Raw genomic sequence first — 19,844 nt, 5'->3', positions numbered from 1 at the left:
CCAAACAATCAATCAGTGGTATTACAAGAAAATGCTTGGTCGACTCAGAAACAGGATGGAGCTGAAGCGGGTTTGGAAGGACCTCTGTGACCAATGGTTTTTGTTACACGATAATGCTCGGCCTCATACCGCATTGTCTGTACAACAACACCTTGCTAAGCATTCAGTGACAGTGATCAATCACCCTCCATATTCTCCGGACTTATCGCCTGCTGATTTTTTCCTTTTCCCAAGCTTAAGATGGCTATGAAAGGGCGAAGATTTGACGACGTCGCGGACATTAAATTAAATGTTACTCGTATTTTGTGAACACTTACTGTCAATGACTATCAACTGTGTTTCCAAGACCTGTACAAACGCTGGTCAAAGTGTATTGCCTCCTCTGGTGATTATTTTGACGGTGATAAAGTAATTTGAAGGTAATTACTTGTTTTCTTTCCTAAAAAAAAAGTTCGGTTGTTTCTATGGGCGAATCTTGTAGTTCAGTTTGGTAAATACATAAATAATATTGAATATTCTATAGTGTTAATGTTATCGTTGCTGGAGCTACGATGAGCATGTACATGTTTCAACTTTATACATTGTCTAGTGCAATTACTGCTAAGGTATAATGTAACAGTTGAGTTTTTCGAGAGGCTATCAAAGACCTGTGACACTACAACAGTACAAACGTTGTCAGGGTGGCTACAAACAAACAGAAATTAAATTCCCTGACTTTTCCAGGTTTTCCAGGACAAAATTTACATTTCTCCCTGACATTTACAAACTAAACTAAATTGATGTTTTTGCAAATAGAAATAATAAACTCACACAGATCCACGTTATGGTTTTGTTAAGTACCAATATTATCTTCTATGAAATTGACTTAATTTCTCTATTCTCTATGATTTGAATTCAAAGTGCAAATATTGAATTTGGAAAATTATTACAATTCACAAGCTAGGGAAGGATTACGGAATTTTGTCATACGCAGTAAGTTTAAAATAAAATACTTGATTATTTTTAAAGTTACGACTAAATGAGGTAAAAGTGACGAGTGAATGATTAAGAAATACAATTTGTAATTTATCAGTCTCATATGTTGATATTTTCACTGAGGTTTGGAACCCTCTGCTTGCAAGAACCATGAGTGCGGACTCATTTTTCAATGCATAAAGCTACTTCTCTCTTCTCTGTGAAGCAAACAACTTAACTCTTGCATATAAGTGAAACAACTGAATCGAACAAAATAAAGTGTCATATTTCCTTACATTATCAATGGGATTTCTGCTTCAGTACAGTATATCCAAGTGAAGTACTGTGAAACTGACAACATGCAGTTATACCATTATTGCTGACGAAAAGGGTATGTAGGTATTAGAAATTTAACGCAAGGAATTTATAGAATTGCATTGCATAAGTACCTGATTTAGCTAACCACACATTAAAACAGGAACACTCTAATAATAAAAGCTTCTGAAAGTTCATATACGAGGGGAATCCTGAAAAAAGCTCCAATGGTGCCTATACACAACACTAGTGGTCGGAGAGCGACACACACACATGCAGGCAGGAAGAAGTGGCATGTAACTGTAATCTGGTACAGTTGCAATGCAGCCGTTTTAGGACAGTTCTAGGTTAAAGATTGCAGCTCTCATACAGTCTCCCACCGACTGCGATGTAGCCTACATTGCACGCTCAGAATTTGGCACAGAGCCACCAGCAATTGTGTGAGGTGTGCAGACCGGACGTCGTGAGTGATAGTATGGTCAGACGATGGTGCAGACAATTCACGCCAATCGAATGTGCAAAACCCCATACAGATGAGTACACACGGGCCCTTTGCATCACTTCAGGTGAGAGATCTTGGACCACTCCTGTACAGCCCTGGCCTTGAATGTACAGACTTTCATCTCTTTGCTTAACTGAAGAGGTTTCTGGCAGGCAAGGATTTTTCAGCTACACTGCGGTAGAGATAGTTCCACTCTTTGCTGTCAGACACATATACCATGGGCATACAAAATTTAGTGCAATGCTACGACAAATGCCAGAACAATAGTGGTGATTATGCCGAAAATTAGGTTACGGACTCACTGTTACTAATGCAATAAATTACAACTGATATTCTTGTTTTATTTACGCCTAATCGGTAGGGACCTTGATATTTTGTTATTTTTTTTTTAAATTGGTTTATTTTCTTGTTTTTTTTTATTTTGTACTATACGGTGTTATTTCCCCCAAAATTAACATTTTCATTTTAGCGTTTTCTGGCAAATTTCTGAAATTATACCTTCATGGTGTTTTTAAACTACTGTTTCAAATTGTAAGTCACATGGCTTGCGCCTCTTCGTGAGTGTTTGATATCTTGAAAGATATTTTGGGAAAGTTATTTTCCATACCCCTTTTTTAATTTTAAGGTAAGGATTTTAGATAATGGAATTTTCCCCATATATACTGAAGGGTGCATAATGACCATAAGTGGTGATGCACCCAAAAAATTTAAATCAATCAATCTCACGTGACATATACCTATATATATTAGGGCACCAAAAATTGGCATTATCTTTTTTTGACTTGTTAGTGTTACATTTCCCAAAATTCGCGTTTTTGTTTTAGAACATTTATCTGCCAAATATACCGAAACGTAATACTCCATTCTGCTTTTAAACCATTATTTTCAATTGTAGGTCACATGGTCTACGTATTTTAGTGACAGTTTGATATGTTGGGACAGATTTTTGAAGAAGTAAAAGTAAAGTGCTCCCCTGCACTTTTCCATGAAGGTATATAGTAGGGGTGTGGAGTTAGGGCCCCACACTTTCTTGATCATGGCTGAAGGTAGGGGTGATGTGATCAGCACCATGTTTCTGGCTACCTTTATCCCTCAAAGTTTTCTCAAGGTACCAGCTTCATATGATGCTGGGTGGGTGCCGGAGCAGTTTGAATAGTTGGAAAACATCTCAGTTCTCCCCCGCAGGGGATCGAAAAAATCGTGGGAAATACATGATTTAATGTGGCTGTCGGAATTATTCGATGTACGTATAACTAACTCTATAGTTTACTCTTGAGTAAAATGTTGGAAAACTTGCATGTTCCATGTACACAAACATGGCCTAGAAAAAACAAGAATGTTGGATTTCATGGAATTTTTCGTTGTTTTAGGACATTTCTTTAAAAAAAATCGCTAAAAACGCAAACAATTCGCATTTTATGCCAAATTTGCATTATTTCGATATTCGAAAGGGCGAAAAATGTGTGCAGACATCACTGCACCAGACATCCTAAACATAACTTCGCAGCAATTACCAATTTTCACGGTTTTGCCGTTTGCGAAAAATCAATGTCCCTACTACTTGGAAATTACTTTCTGGCCACCCCTCGTATAAATCAGTAGATGGGAAGTGAAAATTTAGCAGGGCTAGCAGACAAAAGTCAATTCTTGAAGAAAGTGATTTGCTTTTATGACCGAATGATTTGAGTAAATATGATATTAAAATATTTACTTATTTATTATTAGTAACCTTCGTAAGCACTGCTACATTAAATAAGGTGAAGTGAGCCAGAAGAGTAACAAAATTCGAGCAGCATATTTGCAGTCTAAAGCTCATCTTGTTTATGAATGCGATTTTTGTTGGATGTTGCAGTCCATGCAATTTCTTTCGCATATTAATAATCGTATATATCAATGGAACCTATTTGTTTCCATACTCCTTTAGTTTGCCCAACAAATGCCTTACTACGACGTCTGACAACTATCGGACGGCACCACCCGCTCTTATCCCCTCCATCTGTTGACAAGTCCCCTTACTACTCCCATACGGACAAGAAAAAAAAATGATAATTCAATTTATTTTCCACGTAATATTTAGAGGCTTAACCTTTACTCTCCCGATGATACCATATGGTATCATCAGAGTAAGGTCGTACTCGCCCGATGATACCATATGGTATCATGGTGCTGATTACGAAGTGAATGTGCTTTTTGGACCTTCATACTCTTATGTTTGGGTGGAAACTCTGACACAGGTCTGGAGCAAGCCTGGGAAATTCATATTGATGACCAACCTCCCCCCTCTCCGCAACATATCCATGCCACATTTCCGAACAGTTTTTCACATTTTGGCTCATTATTCAACTCGTATGACACCCAAGAACATGAAACGTGTTACGTTCTCTTGAGAAATGTCCATTCTTTCAAAAGAATACTAAAGTTTGCACCTTCTTCCCAAATAGCGGGAGAAGAGGGGGCAAACTCCAGATTTTTATGTTTTTCCATTGAAATTCGGGATTTGTGCCCCCAAAACCCCCTTCTTCGGTCCGGCGTTCTGAATTGTACATGGTTGCATGCTATGATGTTTAGCTGCAAAACAAAACTTATCCTAAGTAGATTGCTCCCATAGTGCCCGAGTTATAAAAATTTTCCTCCAAAAATGCAAATTACCTATTTTTCGTAAAAAAAATCACATTTTGGCTTATTATTCACCTTGTATGGCACCCAAGAACATGAAACATGTTTCATTCTCTTGAGAAATATCCATTCTTTGAAATGAATACTAAAGGTTGCGGCTTCTCTCCAAAATAGGGGGAGAAGAAGGGGCAAACTACAGATTATTATGTTTATTTCCATTGAAATTCGGGTGTCGCGCCCCTCAAACCCCCTTCCTCGGTTCGGCGTTCTGAATTGTAAACGGTTGCATGCGCTGATGTTTTAGCTGAAAAACAAAAGTTATCCGAAGTAGATTGCTCCCATAGTGCCCAAGTTATAACAATTTTCCTCCAAAGAGTGTTCGAATTTAAAATTCCCGCCGAGAAGCCAGGGCGAGAGAAATTTCTCTTTCTCTCTCTCTCTCTCTCTCTCTCTCTCCTCCTGCCATCACTGGTTTCTGGCGCCGTGGTTGTGTTGCGTATAAAAGGGGCCTAAAAGTTGAGGCCGAAACTTACGAACGAGATTTCCTGTTCCCGTGCAGAGTTCCATAGCGATATATTTAAATAAATAAATAAATAATAAAAAAAAAGTCAATGAAGACGAAATTCCCTGACATTTCCCTGACTTTTTTTGACACCTCAAATTCCCTGACTTTTCCCGGTTTTCCAGGTCTGTCGCCACCCTGGTTGTGGAATAAGTGATTAGCTATCGCACCGGATTGTTCACCGAAAATCGAGAGGAGGGGTGCACAGAGAAATCTAAGTAAAGCGTTCTCCTGTGCTTTACACGACGCCATGAAGGCGTGTAGGGGGTGTGGAGTTAGGGCCCCACAGGTTCTTGATCACGGCGGAAGGTGGGGGTGATGTGATCAGCATCTATCTATACTAAATGTATCAAATCTATTTGTTACACCAGAAAAGCATCCATTGATGTTTTCTGGCCTTTGCCAAGAATCGGATTTACACTTTGATGCATTTTTGTACATCATTTGTGAAGCCAAAATGCATAATTTGATGCACTTGAGTTGTACTTTAATGCATCAATTGGTGTGTTTTGGCTGCATCTTTCACGATACGCACTTAAACATTTGATCTGAGCTACAGACAGTATGCATTTTTGTTTCAGCTGATGCATTTACTTTGACATTTTGTTATATATCAAACTAAATAAATCAAATTTGTTTTATTTAGTTTGATATACTGATATGATCCATATGTAAGATTTCTCTTTGATGTAATTGTAATGATGCTTTTTACTATGAATTAAGCGTTCTAAGATTTCAAATATTCCTCACGTGAGTGAGGTGATAATAGAATTAATATTAATAACAAAACGGTAATGTAGCAAAATACATTTAAATTTAGAAGTCACAATATAAGAAATATTGCACTGCATCAAATATTTATCTACATTATTTTCTCTCCTAATGCCATAATGCAAAAGTTTGATTGACCAACGAAGACATATCTAATTCTGGATATAGCTGTAGCAGCAGATCGATTTTTGAGCGTAAAAAGTGAAGTAGATGTACATATTTCCAGCGTGTACTCCCCTGAGAAGAATGTGAAATCACAAGCTGGGTATTCGTGTCATATATGACTCGGCTTGGCAACATAGCATCACGAGATCTTCCCAGATTTCACACACACACACATGCACACGCACGCACAACACACATCTTCGGAGACCTCTAGTCTCATGCAAATCTTATCTCGCCACATGCAAATGTTCCGGTGTTCCTTTCCACAGTTTCACATACGCGGGGAGAGATATTTCGGCCTTGGTTGTGCGTATCGCCCTTAAAAAAGGGGGAGCCTCGCGTGTCACTAATTATTTGTCCCCGCTTCCTTCTTTCCCTTTTGTTCATCCCCGCTTTCTTTGAAGTTTCGGGGGGGCATGTATGGGGCCTTTCGTCAATCGCTCAACTATCTGGAGCAATGAATGTTTTTGCAATTACGTAAGGTATGCGGCGGTACTCCAACGGTTGAGCTATCAAGGGAAGAAATGCAGATAAATGATGCATTTGGTATCGGCATTGGGGCCTGAGAATTTGAAGTGAATTCTCCACTAGAAACAGAGTAACTTAAGCTGTAATTGACCTGATAGGAAACATTCCTCATAGTAGTAGGCCTAATAGCGTTTCTAAATCTTTAAAACTGGGCTACGTGCGACAGAAGCAAATAAAAATAATCATTTTTAATCTTGCTGTACGTCATTGCATACACACAAAAATGCATCGATTGATACACTAAAGTATGTTTTTTGGCCTTTCCCAAGAATCAGGCTGACACTTTGATGTATTTTTTTAGTATCATTTGTAAAGGTAACACCAATCATATGATGCATGTGAATATTTATCTGTCGAACTGTACTTTAATGCATCAATTGATGCTTTTTTATGCATCTTCCTGCATCTTTCGTGCACTTCATTTGTTTAGGTTTACAGACTTCATGCATTTTTTGTTTCAACAAATGCATTTACTTTTCTGTGTGAACTTTCCATCGTGGAAGAGGAAATATTGCTGAATATATGGTTTAAAAGCAAATATGTTAAAAGTTCATGGAAATCTGAGTTAAACCAAGGAACTTCTATTATTTGTGTGTGTGTGTGTATGTGTGTGCGTGTGTGTGTGCGCGCGCACCTGTCAAATTTCCTGTTGTAGTTACAAAAATTCAAAATAATGCAGGGTATAAAAATTGAGGTGAGATAATAATATAATAATAATAATACATTTCTTTACTAAGCAGGTGAGATCGAGAACAATACAGACCTCTGTAAAAATCGAGACGAGACAGAGGTTTAGTGTTCGAGTCTTATGTAGGATATTGAAAAATTTACCAAATCCAAATTTACTATGGAACTACTTTAGACATACCAAGCGGGTATCTACATGATTATTTACAGATAAAGTTATATTTAGCTTATGGTGATAAAAAAGCTCAACGTAAAGAAACGTTTGTACCATCCCGGAACTCTTGTCTGAGAATATGCAGTCCAAGTTTTTTTTTTTTGTGCATTTAATTAATAAAACCAATCATTCCAGTCTATGTCCCAACTGAAGTCGACTGTAATAATGCCTAAAAATATATCAGTTATCACACAACTATTATCATATTTGTGTGTGCACCAAAGTAGGGATTATTCTTGTGCGCGTTTCTCTTACACATTTTCAGTACACACGCTGAAAAGACATGCGTTTACCAGACCTCGCACCTACACCCTTTCAAGTCGGGTTGAGAGTTATACTTGCAATATGAAAATTACATATTGACCTTCTATGTCAAAATAAGCGTACGAATAAGCTACGGCGCCAGAGTTCCCGGGTTCAAATCCCGCCATGGGTGTTCTTTGTTAGTGTCCCTTCATGAATTTCATCATATCATTACTCATCTTCGCGATTTAGGAAAGCGATGTAATATAAAGCAAATTAATTACTAACAAACATCCGTTAAATAATATCCTACCGTTAAAATTTAACATTATGTTTGCTAATTTACAAAAACGGTACACAAGCATTTTGTATTTAGACTTTTACATTTTCCATGCATAAAGTTAGAAAAATGATTACGAATTATAGTTGCCTGCCCCATAAATAGACTAAAGTTTTAAAAACTAAATCAATAAAATAAAGTAGGGTAACTATGTTAATATTTTAAAAACGAGAATGGTCATTTTTACAGTGGCAGCGGGAATTGGTCTTAAACCGTATTTTACAGTGTAGGTTATTCCTTGCAGATCGTAACAGTGCATATTACTAGAATTACGTTTCAAAATTCGGGTTAATGTTCATTACATTAAAGGTAGGTTAGCTTCACATTGTAATATTTTTTAAGCAACACAATACACAAACAGGTATTTATTTTCATATTTATAAAACATTTATCTCCCATCATACTCATTCGCTTATATATGTATTTACTTTGGTCACAAAAATGTAATGTTGAGCATTTATGTTTTCACACGTAGAGTAAATAAAACAAGCAAACAGTATAAATACTGTGCACATCATATCGTGTTGATGCTTTGGTATCTGAAACTCATGCGTATACTGCGGATAGTCCAACAGCATAAGAAAAGCTGTCCATCACAGTTATTAAAGCAAGAGATATGATATTTGACAGGGTATCTCAGCCGTCGTGATGGTAACGCTGTCACCTTATAATAATGGAGTCCTGGGTTCGATCACTGGTGGAAGCACACTGCATAGTAGTTCGGATAGCACTTCAAAATGTATGGGTTTACTCCCGGTTAGTATTTTTGGGTATAAACTGGACACAAACAAAACACTTCTGAAAAGGAATGGTTCGAATTCGTAATTTTTATTATAAATGCCTTAAGAGCATTATACCAATCGCAAATACATGATTACGTGTAATTAAAGTTTTTTTTTAAACATTCCGAAAATATCAGTCGAGAATTAGCAATAACATTTTTATAAAAAAGTCCACTGAGGTTTCCAATGATTTTGCGTGACATCATCGCTTATCCTGAAGGTTATCGTTGCGTGTCGCTTCGATTCTCATCACGGCTTATATCAGTCTCTTGTTATAGATTTCGTATTAACATTTTCGAAAATCCATCCTGAATGAAACCTAAAGCAAGCTACGATAACTATTGTTTCAATATTAGCTCGTCTGTGTAAATCTTTTGTGACGTACTGTTTCTCTCGTACAACAAAATGTGTCCCCTAACTATAATGTCAGAAGTTAACCTAAAATTTATAATATTATACCGTTAAAATTTAACGGTCTGCCTGTTAATTTACAAAAACGGGACATGGCCGTTTATTATTTACATTTTAATATCTTATGTATCATATAATATCTTTATCTATCATAAAGATAGAAAATGATTATAAATTAAAATTTGCGTTCAACACAAATATATATTTATACATTGAACCAATCAAATTACAGTAATTACTATGTGATATTTTAAAAAAACAGTCATGGTTATTTATATTGTAATTGTATGGCAGCGAAAATAGACGGTCCGAGACCGTTAGTTCGACTTTTAGTGATGTACAGAACAATAGGGAAAAACAGTACATCGAAACGTCATCTCACTACTTTGTTCAAAGATGTCGTCACGAGTTCCTTATGTAACGTGCAGTGATTTTGTCGCAAAAAATAAGAAGCATATAAATCCAACATGTACTTAATGACAAAAGACTTGAACCGAAATTTAAACAAGTTAAAATCAAAGCTGCTTATTAACCGTCTCAGAATTATAAAGACACTTATAAAATAATCACAGAAAAATCTTTTCGACTTACCTTTACTTAATATTCTTCCGCGAAAGAAGGCCAACTGCGAATCCTGAAAAAAAGACGTGAAATGATATATTAGAACAAAAAAACTGAGGGAAAGCACGGCAATATTAAAATTTACTTGAATAACATTACATATACATAAAGCATGCACTAGTAATTTTGACTTTTTCCAGACCCAGATTATTTGGGTGTTATTTTACCTCAAAATAGATATTATTTTTCCTTTTCAACTTTAATTTAATCACACCTCAAAATACACCAAAAATTACACCTTCAATGTGTCACCAAACTCCCGTTAAAATCACAATTTTAGTTACACGGTTCATTCTTTTGTTGTAAATATATCGAAACTATTAACAGAGATCCATGTCCATTAACCCTCAATGAGTAATCCATCATTTATATTTCATTCATCTAAAAACTCATTAGGTGGTAACGATATATATACACCCAGATCAAGGTTACCTTGTATGTTACTGTTATCAACAACGAGCAACTTTGCAATCTGGCATTTTGACAAATCTCAACTATTTTTCATTTTAAAAATATATAAGGTACATTTATCAGACTGGAATTTACCAAAGGAAAAAAAGAATCAGTAATACTATTTTGGCAATTAATGTTTAAGAAGTTACTGGGGTGGTGGTAATTGATAACATGTTTTTGCAATTTATTCCTAAAGTACCATGTATGTGAATGCAACAAGAAACATGAAACCACAATTTGTAGAAGAAAAAAAATACTATTAAAAAATCATGTAACTTAGTGCAACTTTGAACACTTGTGTTGACAATCTCATTACAAATTCTGACATTTAATAAAAATACATTTATATTGAGTCGTGCTAATACACAAAACAGGAATATATTTAATAACAAAGGGATATAAACCTAAATTCGAATCTTCTACTTCATATAGTGGAATATTTCCCTTCCTACATATTACCAAAGATATAAATGCCAACGAACCTACTGCCATCTATCGACCTTTCACGACCAAAAACAAGGTGTTCGTGAGAATTTTTGAATTACTAATAGAAAAAAAATGCCACTTTTCACGAAATCAAAATCTTCATCATGTGCATTTCTAATCATCCCTTCGTACCTCCGCATTGATAAAATACATAGAAAAATGAGGTTTATACTAAAGGGAAGATATTTTCATTTTGACATTTTGTTATTACCCTTGCTAAGGTGCCTCTCAACGTGGCGTCCCTTATAAGAATCTTTCAATTTTCTCTTGTAATGTTAAAGCATTACTCCTGCAACTATGTTTGATTCTCGCGGTATATTTTGCTTTTGAAGTTTAAGATGTGCTTAAATTCGCGATTTAGTAGACAAAAAAACGTAATTGCACGTAGCCCCTATGTAAAGACTTCCTTTTAACAAGTAACCTTTTTCTGTATTATCGCGTCTGCAAACAATCCACGTTCATACTGAATGAATTTATTCAGAACAAAACATAACATTTGCAAAAAACGACAACTAATACCACACATTGTAAAACAGCCTTTTGTGTAGAAATCTAAAATTAATATTTACTATTTCCTGGTTTAAAAGTGAACCACAGATATAATATCTGAATATTTCTGTACATTATTTGCAAGAAAAAGTATTTTGTACATGTGAATTTGGATTTTTTTAACTCCACTTTATGCACGGATAGGCTAATCGGGACTGGATCTACAGTTTAAAGTGGGATCTGAACCACTGCGCAATGTGCCTCCACCAGGTATCCAACCTTGGACCCCTTGATTACAAGGCGATGACGTTAAATTTAATTAATTAATTGATTACGTATGAATTCTACACACTAGCCATGTTCTACAATATAACAGTGAATATATAGGCTTATCCCTTTTATGGCACCGAAATACATTATTGATTAAATTTATTTCTATATGCACTTAAACAGGTCATATGAAGCCCAAGTTAAGAAGTTAGGAGAATAATTTTATCTCAAAGATGGCGCTACATTGCAATATAGTATTTTCAGTGACAATAATAATCCATTCCTTGTATTTTATGATGCAATCTACTTATATTAAGAATAAAATGATTTTCTGGCTATTGTCATGATATTTTAATATTGTTGACAATATGTACTTGGCGTTTAGTTGGACAAAAAAGAAGTTCTTGAGAATGAAATTGTTGAGAAAATAAATGAAAACTATGAGTTGCCTTGTAGTAGCAATATGCACAGTACATAGACATCCAGTTATACAATATGTTACCAAAACGTTACGAACATTTTGAAAGAACCACGATCTTTAAAAGTAAAGTAAAAAAATTGCTATTGGAATGTACATTAAATTCAGTTAAAGAATTTCAGGAATTAAATAACTTTATAAAATAAATTTAGATTGTATATACTATATAGCCTACTATGGTACTTTTACAGCACTAGTTCACTTAAAGAAATAATTTGTCATTGTATGATTTTACTATTATATTATGTTATATTATTATTAAAAAATCTGCCAAATTGATGTATAGATATATATATTATGTACGATGTCAACATGTTGTATTTTGTACACTCAGAGAACTAAATGCGTCATATCGATTGATGCACCAGAATGTATCGATTGATGGATGCACTTCTTCAAAGAATCATATTCACATTTGATGCATTTGGGTGCATTTTTGTATGTCGTGAAAGAAACACCAAAGTGCTTCATTTCATTCAAGTGAGGATTTCTTCACTTCAATGCATCAGTTGATGCGTTTTGATACACCTTGATGTATTTTGATGCACCAGAATGCATCTTTTTTGATGATGCACTTAAACGTTTCGTTTGAGCTACATAAACTTTGTACAATCAAAATTTGAATCAAATGATGCACTTCGGTGTTTCTTTCATGACACAAAAATGCACCAAAATGCATAAAATGTGAATCTGATTCTTTGAAGAAACCATAAAACAAACTTTAGTGCATCAATCGATGCATTCTGGTGCATCAATCGATATGATGCATTTAGTTTTCTGTGTGTACTGTACATGCACCAATGCCCCTCAGGGGTACTTTTGGTGTGAAAATTGGTCAATAAACTCAATAAAACTTGCTCAATTAGTGACTCTGTGTAGCAGTGAGATGATATTTTTAACTAATTATCAGAATCTTAATGAAGATACTACTTACTAGTCTTGACTAGTTACAAAAAATCTAAACGTAAGCGCCAAAATATCTTATCGGACATTTTCTTTGCAATGGACACTCAAAGTGACAATTCAGAGTAAGGTCACATTAGCATTCGCAGTCTAATATTTCCGAAAATATTCTATATCTACGAAATGAACTAATAATATATTCGATATAGGTAATTCTAGACCCTTGATGGTTTGGCGAAATCTCTTGCCTTGTAATCGGGGGGGGGGGGGGGGCGTCGGGTTCGATCCCAGGTGTGAGCACATTTGAAGTGGTTCGGATTCTAATTTAAACTGTAGGCCCAGTCCCGGTTAGCCTATGAGCACAAGTGGACTTAAGCTTTAATATCGACGATTCTCTTTTGAGTTTCTGAGCACTGAAAGCTAATCGGGACTGAATCTACAGTGTAAAGTGGAATCCGAACCACCGTGTGCGTCCACTGGGGATCGAACCCGGGACACCTTGATTACAAGGTAACGACGTTAACGCTACGCCATCCGGGAGGCCTGATATTAATTTTAAATTAATCCTAAACCATACTGAAATTTAACCTGAATCGCGTTAAACAAAAAGGTGTCCCTCACAAGCAGTGATGTACGTCTACGCGTAAACAACGATAGTCTACATTTTACACGTAGACAATTTTATATATGTAAATGACGTAATCTATGTAAACAACATGGCGAAAGGTGATAACTTAGCAAAGGGCGCCGTGGAAGTAAAACAAAATTATACTGTGTATCAGTTGCTGATGTGTGAAGAGAACTTTTCATACTCTTTCTTCCAAATTCGAACAATTTCTCACCTAGGAGAAAACCTAACATAGGAAATATTCTAGTATTTTATGGGAAAAATACCACTCTTGCCTCACGACTGCCATCTGTTGTCTTTCTTGCATACTATTTATCTTCTTCCACAGTTGATAATAGAAGAGAAGAGAAATTTTGTTGTAAATAGGATGCTTTTCAGTTCGTTAGGAACCAATATAGTTGAAAATGTCACTTTCCTTTCATGAAACCCTTTAAAATTAATTTTAATGCACTTTAGATTGTCTACGTAGTCTATGTAAAATACAACCCAATGTAATCTACACGTAGATTACGTGTAGACAATGCATATAGACGTAAAATTATAGTATACAGCACATCACTGCTCACAAGTAGCTTTCCCATAAATATTTTTTTAAAGAAGACCCTGTAAGTATTCAGCATACTGGATATATCTCACATTCGCTACTCGATCCAACAGAACAAGCTAAACATGTTACTTTCAATGGATTCTGAAAGGTATGGACGGTACAAAAAATAGCCACAAAGAGTACCAGTAGGACCTTGAACAAATATAGGTTAAAAAAGCACAGAAATAATAATAAAAAAGAACTTAAAGCAAACAAAGAACCTTGCAAGAGTCTTGCCGCTACGCGGAAGTGTATAAGCGATGGGCAGCTGCTTCTACTAAATTGGTTAAGAAATTTGCACATACTGTGGACAGGTTACCTGAAAAATCATTTAGGGGAGCACCTGGTCATTGTAGAAAACCGGGCATAGTAGTCAAAACAATCAGGTCAGAAGCAAAATAAAAAAAAAAGTACGCAACCAGTTTTAGCAATTTTTATGTATAAAAAAGCTCGTGTCTATTACATAGCTTCTTAACACTTACAAATCGAGAAACACATGTGATGCAAAGGTTCCCTTATAAGAGCATTCTAATCATAACAGGTATAATATTTCGTATAATATTTTTGTTAAAATATATCCAAATTACTCTCAAACATTTCGATTCAACTACAAGTTTAGAAATATCGATCTAAGCGCTATATCTTGTTGAAAATATAAGTTTCTATTTTAAACACTGTCCCTTATTGTCCATTTGATCTTGTGGCACACGCAACCCAAAATGTGTCGAATTATACAAATATGTCGATTTAATTAACACATTACAGTGCATAAACTGTTACTGGTGCATTTTAGTGCATCAGAACAGACACAGAAATGCATCAAATTGTATTTTCTTCGGCTGCTGTTTCCTGCGATGCACTGAAAATGCATGAATGGAACAGAGCAGACACTAAGAGCACAAAATTACACGTTTAAGCGTGTCATTTTGATGCATCAACCTTGATTTGATGCATTTGGATGTCTTGTCTTGATAAGTTCGCTTTGCATGGACTGTACAAAAATAATTTAATTATGAAATAGTGTTTCTAGTACGCACAAATTGCAAGGCATTCAGAGTGGAGTTTCTCTGAAGAATGTATTTAAAAAAAAACCTGCATATCGAATCTTGTGGTGATCCCCCCCTTTCTCTATTTACACACACGATAAATATATAAAACATCAAAACTCACGGAAGTAACACTTGAAATACTACGCGCAATTAAAAAAAATATGAGTATATATTCCACGATAATAGTTGCATGCGGAGAAACTAGATGTCAGTAATAATGTGCCTCAAATAAAAACCGAGGTTACAATGTTAAATGTTCATATAAATATAATTAATATAAGTCAGAATTTTCAATATCGTGTCCTTAATTTCGTCTTCTGTGTGTCTTATATTGTACATATGCTAGAGTCTGATTATTTTCGTAACGTCTCCAGCCAACCGCAAGAGGTGTTCTAGCGAGCCTACTTAGATTGTAGAGCGTGAACAAGTGTGTTAGCGATAGGTATTGCGCTGAGATGACGTCAGCAGCTCGCTTGTTGACTGGCCGCTTCGGGAGTTGACTCTCTTCCAAGCTGCTAACGCATAACACCCAGAGATGTTACTGAATAAAGCCTACTCTACTAAATATTGCTGGAGTCAAATGTGCATTGGTTGTGCATTACAAGTGGCCATAGTTTCAAGGCATTTGTCTTTACTTCCCTGCAAGAAGAAGAATGAAATTATTATTCAAACTGTTGGAAGAAAACAGATTAGAGATGACGAGAAAAAAAATCCCGGTGTGTATAATAAAGTGTCAACCGCATGAGACGAAGAAATGAACCAGAAAAGAGACGCGGGAAGAGAAAAAGCAGGAAGAAGGGGAAGAAAAAAAACCTGAATAAACGTCGTTGCTTACTCTGCCACTATCTATCTGGTGCATGCGTGTCTCTTGTAACTGGTGTTATAAACAGGATATCTTAAAATGGAGATCTTAAAAATAGAAGAACGGTTTGGTTTTTGCACTGAGGAAATATGCGAAGGCAGAAATGATAGAGTGCATGATGGCAGGATACGTTTAGCCTAGATTCTGCTAAATGGTTGAAGCAGGGAAAGCGAACAATGGCAACTGATATCCTTCAGTTGTTCGCGTTTGGGCACTGCTGAACTTTTTTTTTGTTTTAGCGTACGCTTGAAGAAATGCAGATACAGTATTGGTCAAATTATTATTGGACTCGTAAAAAAGAAGTACATATCTGAAAGTTCTAACTAAATGTATTTGACGAATGTTATAACTTTTTATGGGATTAAACTGTTTGTCTGCTTCGATATAATCTTGTTTCCCACAATCCTTTATTTTACTGTGTCTCAAGATAGGTGGTAGCACGATACTTTGCATATTTGCAAAAATGCCTGGAACAATACGTACATTGTTTACAGTGTTGTTTATGCTATTTTTTGGTTAAAACAAAGGAAGTAATATTAATTCTGGTTGTTGTAAGGGTGTTCTTTATTTATATCTTCGGAGCAACGCGTAATTTCATAAACCACGTAGTTTGAAGTTTAGAAAAAAGAGTGAAAAGGAATTGTACACAGACAATGATTAAAATGGGCTCAAAAAGAAAAGATCCAAAGGTGAAGGCGAAGTACTCACAGTACTTACAGTATATGTATAACAATGCAATGTGTATCACAAAACATCAAATCTGTCAAATTTCTCTACATAAAGTGAGTTTATCTGTAGCCAATACTGTATTTTCATTGTTGTTCATCTACACAGAGGAAAGTAAATGCACTATTTAACGAAAAGAAGTGCATGAAAGTTTTAGCCTCAAGGAAACGCCTAAATGCATCAGATACTACTGAATACACATTCAAATGCATCTGATTTTTATAGGACTGAGCGGATACCGATACTCATACTAATTTCCACCGATAAAGATCCCGATGTTTGTAAATTGTAACAATTAAAAGTTGAAGTTGCTCGAAATATTGATTAATATTTGAGTTGATAGTCCACTCCAATTACAAGCATAATTTACCAGCGTTTTGCTTTAAACTATTCAAAAATTACATAACAGTATTCAAATACCTGCTATGTAATTCGCAAAATACAGTTTTTCACATAATATTCCTGTAAAATCAATGGACAACTTCGAACTTCCAGGATATTAGACCGCGAAAATGTGTGGCATTTTTTTGGACCCTGCGAACGATCAAAACTCCAGTACAGGCCGGAGTTAGCATTATTTCAAAAACACAATATCTGAATTTTGCTTTAAGTCCGCTTTATGCACAGATAGGCTGGACCTACACAATTTAAAGTCACAAAACAATAATGCATCCACAGAGAATCGAACTCGGGACCCCTTGATTACAAGGCGATGAGGGTCCTCTATGCCATCGGAGAGGCAAATATCAGACTATCACAAGAACTTGGAGAAGATCTACCAAGAACTACAATACCAGCCAAAATAAAAACTTTCGCGTTTCCAAATTGCTATTAATTGCATATGTAGCTCCTTAAAAACCATTCTTGACATATCTACAACCTTTAATAATAAAATGAGATTACTTCTGGAGAGCACCATATAGCTACACCAACTTCTGTGGCGGAGTGGTAACTTTAACGCGTAACGAAACCAGAGGTCCCAGGTTCGAACTCTGCTTTAGGCAATGATGCATCATTGCTTTTGCACCTTCACCCATTCATCAGTTCGACATTCCTCCTCATCGTTGCGATTAACCCCAGAGGTAGGAAAGTGATGTAAAATAACTGTAATAAAGAAAGTTTCGATTAAAGAATTTTACGGAATACATAATTGTACATAGCAAAATTACGTCGTATGCTTTACATAGCCTTCTATTATATACTGACCTATACGAGAAGTACTATAAATTAAGAACCTAGCTGTAAAAATATGCATTAGTAGAAATATTATATATTGGTTTCATATTATGTATTACTGCATATGTATTGTGTGCAGTCAAAATATTTTAATTTGCAATGTACATATAATATACTATTCGGATATCTATCTGGCGTCGCCTATTCGATAAATTAAAACCATTCATTTCCTACATATGTTTTCCTTGCATTTTCCTATTTTCACGTACCAGTCACCTATTCTTGACTTTGCATTGATTTATTTTCACACTTCAATCAATTTTTTTTTACATATTTTACACTTCACTCATCTATGTTTTGACTTTGCTTTGCTTTGCAGTAACTTTTTTTTTCACACTTATCACTTAACTTGTTTCTCACACTTCAGTCATCTATGTTTTGACTTTGCTTTACAGTAACTTATTTTTCACACTTATCACTTAACTTGTTTCTCACACTTCAGTCATCTATGTTTTGACTTTGCTTTACAGTAACTTATTTTTTCACACTTATCACTTAACTTGTTTCTCACACTTCAGTCATCTATGTTTTGACTTTGCTTTGCAGTAACTTATTTTTTCACACTTATCACTTAACTTGTTTCTCACACTTCAGTCATCTATGTTTTGACTTTGCTTTACAGTAACTTATTTTTTCACACTTATCACTTAACTTGTTTCTCACACTTCAGTCATCTATGTTTTGACTTTGGTTTACAGTAACTTATTTTTTCACACTTATCACTTAACTTGTTTCTCACACTTCAGTCATCTATGTTTTGACTTTGCTTTGCAGTAACTTATTTTTTCACACTTATCACTTAACTTGTTTCTCACACTTCAGTCATCTATGTTTTGACTTTGCTTTGCAGTAACTTATTTTTCACATTTCAGTCATCTACTTTTATGACTTATTTTCAAATTTCAGTCATCTATTTTTGAATTTGCACTGACCGATTCTCACACACCAGTTCACATACTTTTGACTTTGCTTTGCACTGACTTATTTACACTCATCAGTCAGTTATTTTTGACTGCTTTACAACGACTTATGCCGTCAGTTACATAAACATTAAACACAACTTTAAAAACAATACATTCTAATTTTTCTTCTTTCTGCGCACTTCGCACATCAACTGTCTTTGTATTTTTCTTCTCTTCCATTCTAACTTCACACTACGTCCTATTTCCACACAGTTTTTCAGCAAAATTCACACATTATAGTCAAATTTAACGTGTAAAACAGTAAAGAGTTATAAAATAATGCAGGAAATAACATATGGTATTTATTAGAGCGAAATATTTTCCCTCCACATAATAAGATCTGTGGTTCTCAAACATAAGTCCCCGTTATAATTGCGTTTTCATAACACTGTTACTAGTCGTGAAACTTGTTTTAATCTTCGCTTCACATTTTAATGTTTTCATTTACACTCTGATTTACATTTCCTCCTCCTAGAATTCAATCCCTTCGTTACATGACATTTTAAGAAATTTAAACAGACAAAAATATAAAAATTAGAAATTCTGATGTGCAAAGATTGGCTTTCATTATAGATTTTATTATCTGTAGGTATGTGGTTATTTTCTCAAATAGTCATAATTTGTCTTTTGATAATATTACGTGTTTCGTTTTCAAGCATGTCATTGAAACACAATTCTAGTATTATGTCTGGTTTACTTCGGTTTAAACAAGCACAATTATGGATTTTATAAGATGTGTAGTTCTTCGAAAACGCAACCGCTATATTTAGTTACTATTTTATGAAAGTTTACAGAGCATTATGTTCAAGATAATTGGGAGATGTATCCTGTTCTGAACAAATAATAATCTGTGGCCGAGCGCGATCTTGCTCCGAGCACGGTTTCAGGTTCGACTCCTGGAGTGCACATGGTTGTTCCTTTGCAAACCCTTAACCAACTTCATTTAGTCATATTTCGTCCTCATCGCCACGATTAGCTCAACGAAGCGGAAAAGAACTAAAAATA

The 19,844-nt window shown here is 35.2% G+C and overlaps 1 protein-coding gene across 10 annotated transcripts in view; it reads right to left on the bottom strand.

The window, feature by feature from the left end:
- The window catches only part of dati (zinc finger protein datilografo), a 688,312-nt gene that overhangs the window by 504,981 nt on the left and 163,487 nt on the right, over nucleotides 1-19,844 (bottom strand). For 9 of the 10 annotated variants that reach the window (XM_083135415.1, XM_083135413.1, XM_083135412.1 and 6 more), the window contains exon 2: nucleotides 9,682-9,724. The exons of the other annotated variant lie outside the window; for it this stretch is intronic. The gene's annotated coding sequence lies outside the window, so the exon portion shown is untranslated. The remainder of the gene's footprint in view (nucleotides 1-9,681; nucleotides 9,725-19,844) is intronic. 10 annotated transcript variants of the gene reach the window in all.

Source organism: Lepisma saccharinum, chromosome 14 (genome assembly GCF_977018435.1).
Source record: "Lepisma saccharinum chromosome 14, izLepSacc3.1, whole genome shotgun sequence".
Lineage (NCBI taxonomy): Eukaryota > Metazoa > Arthropoda > Insecta > Zygentoma > Lepismatidae > Lepisma > Lepisma saccharinum.
This window is presented reverse-complemented; position numbering and strand designations above follow the sequence as displayed.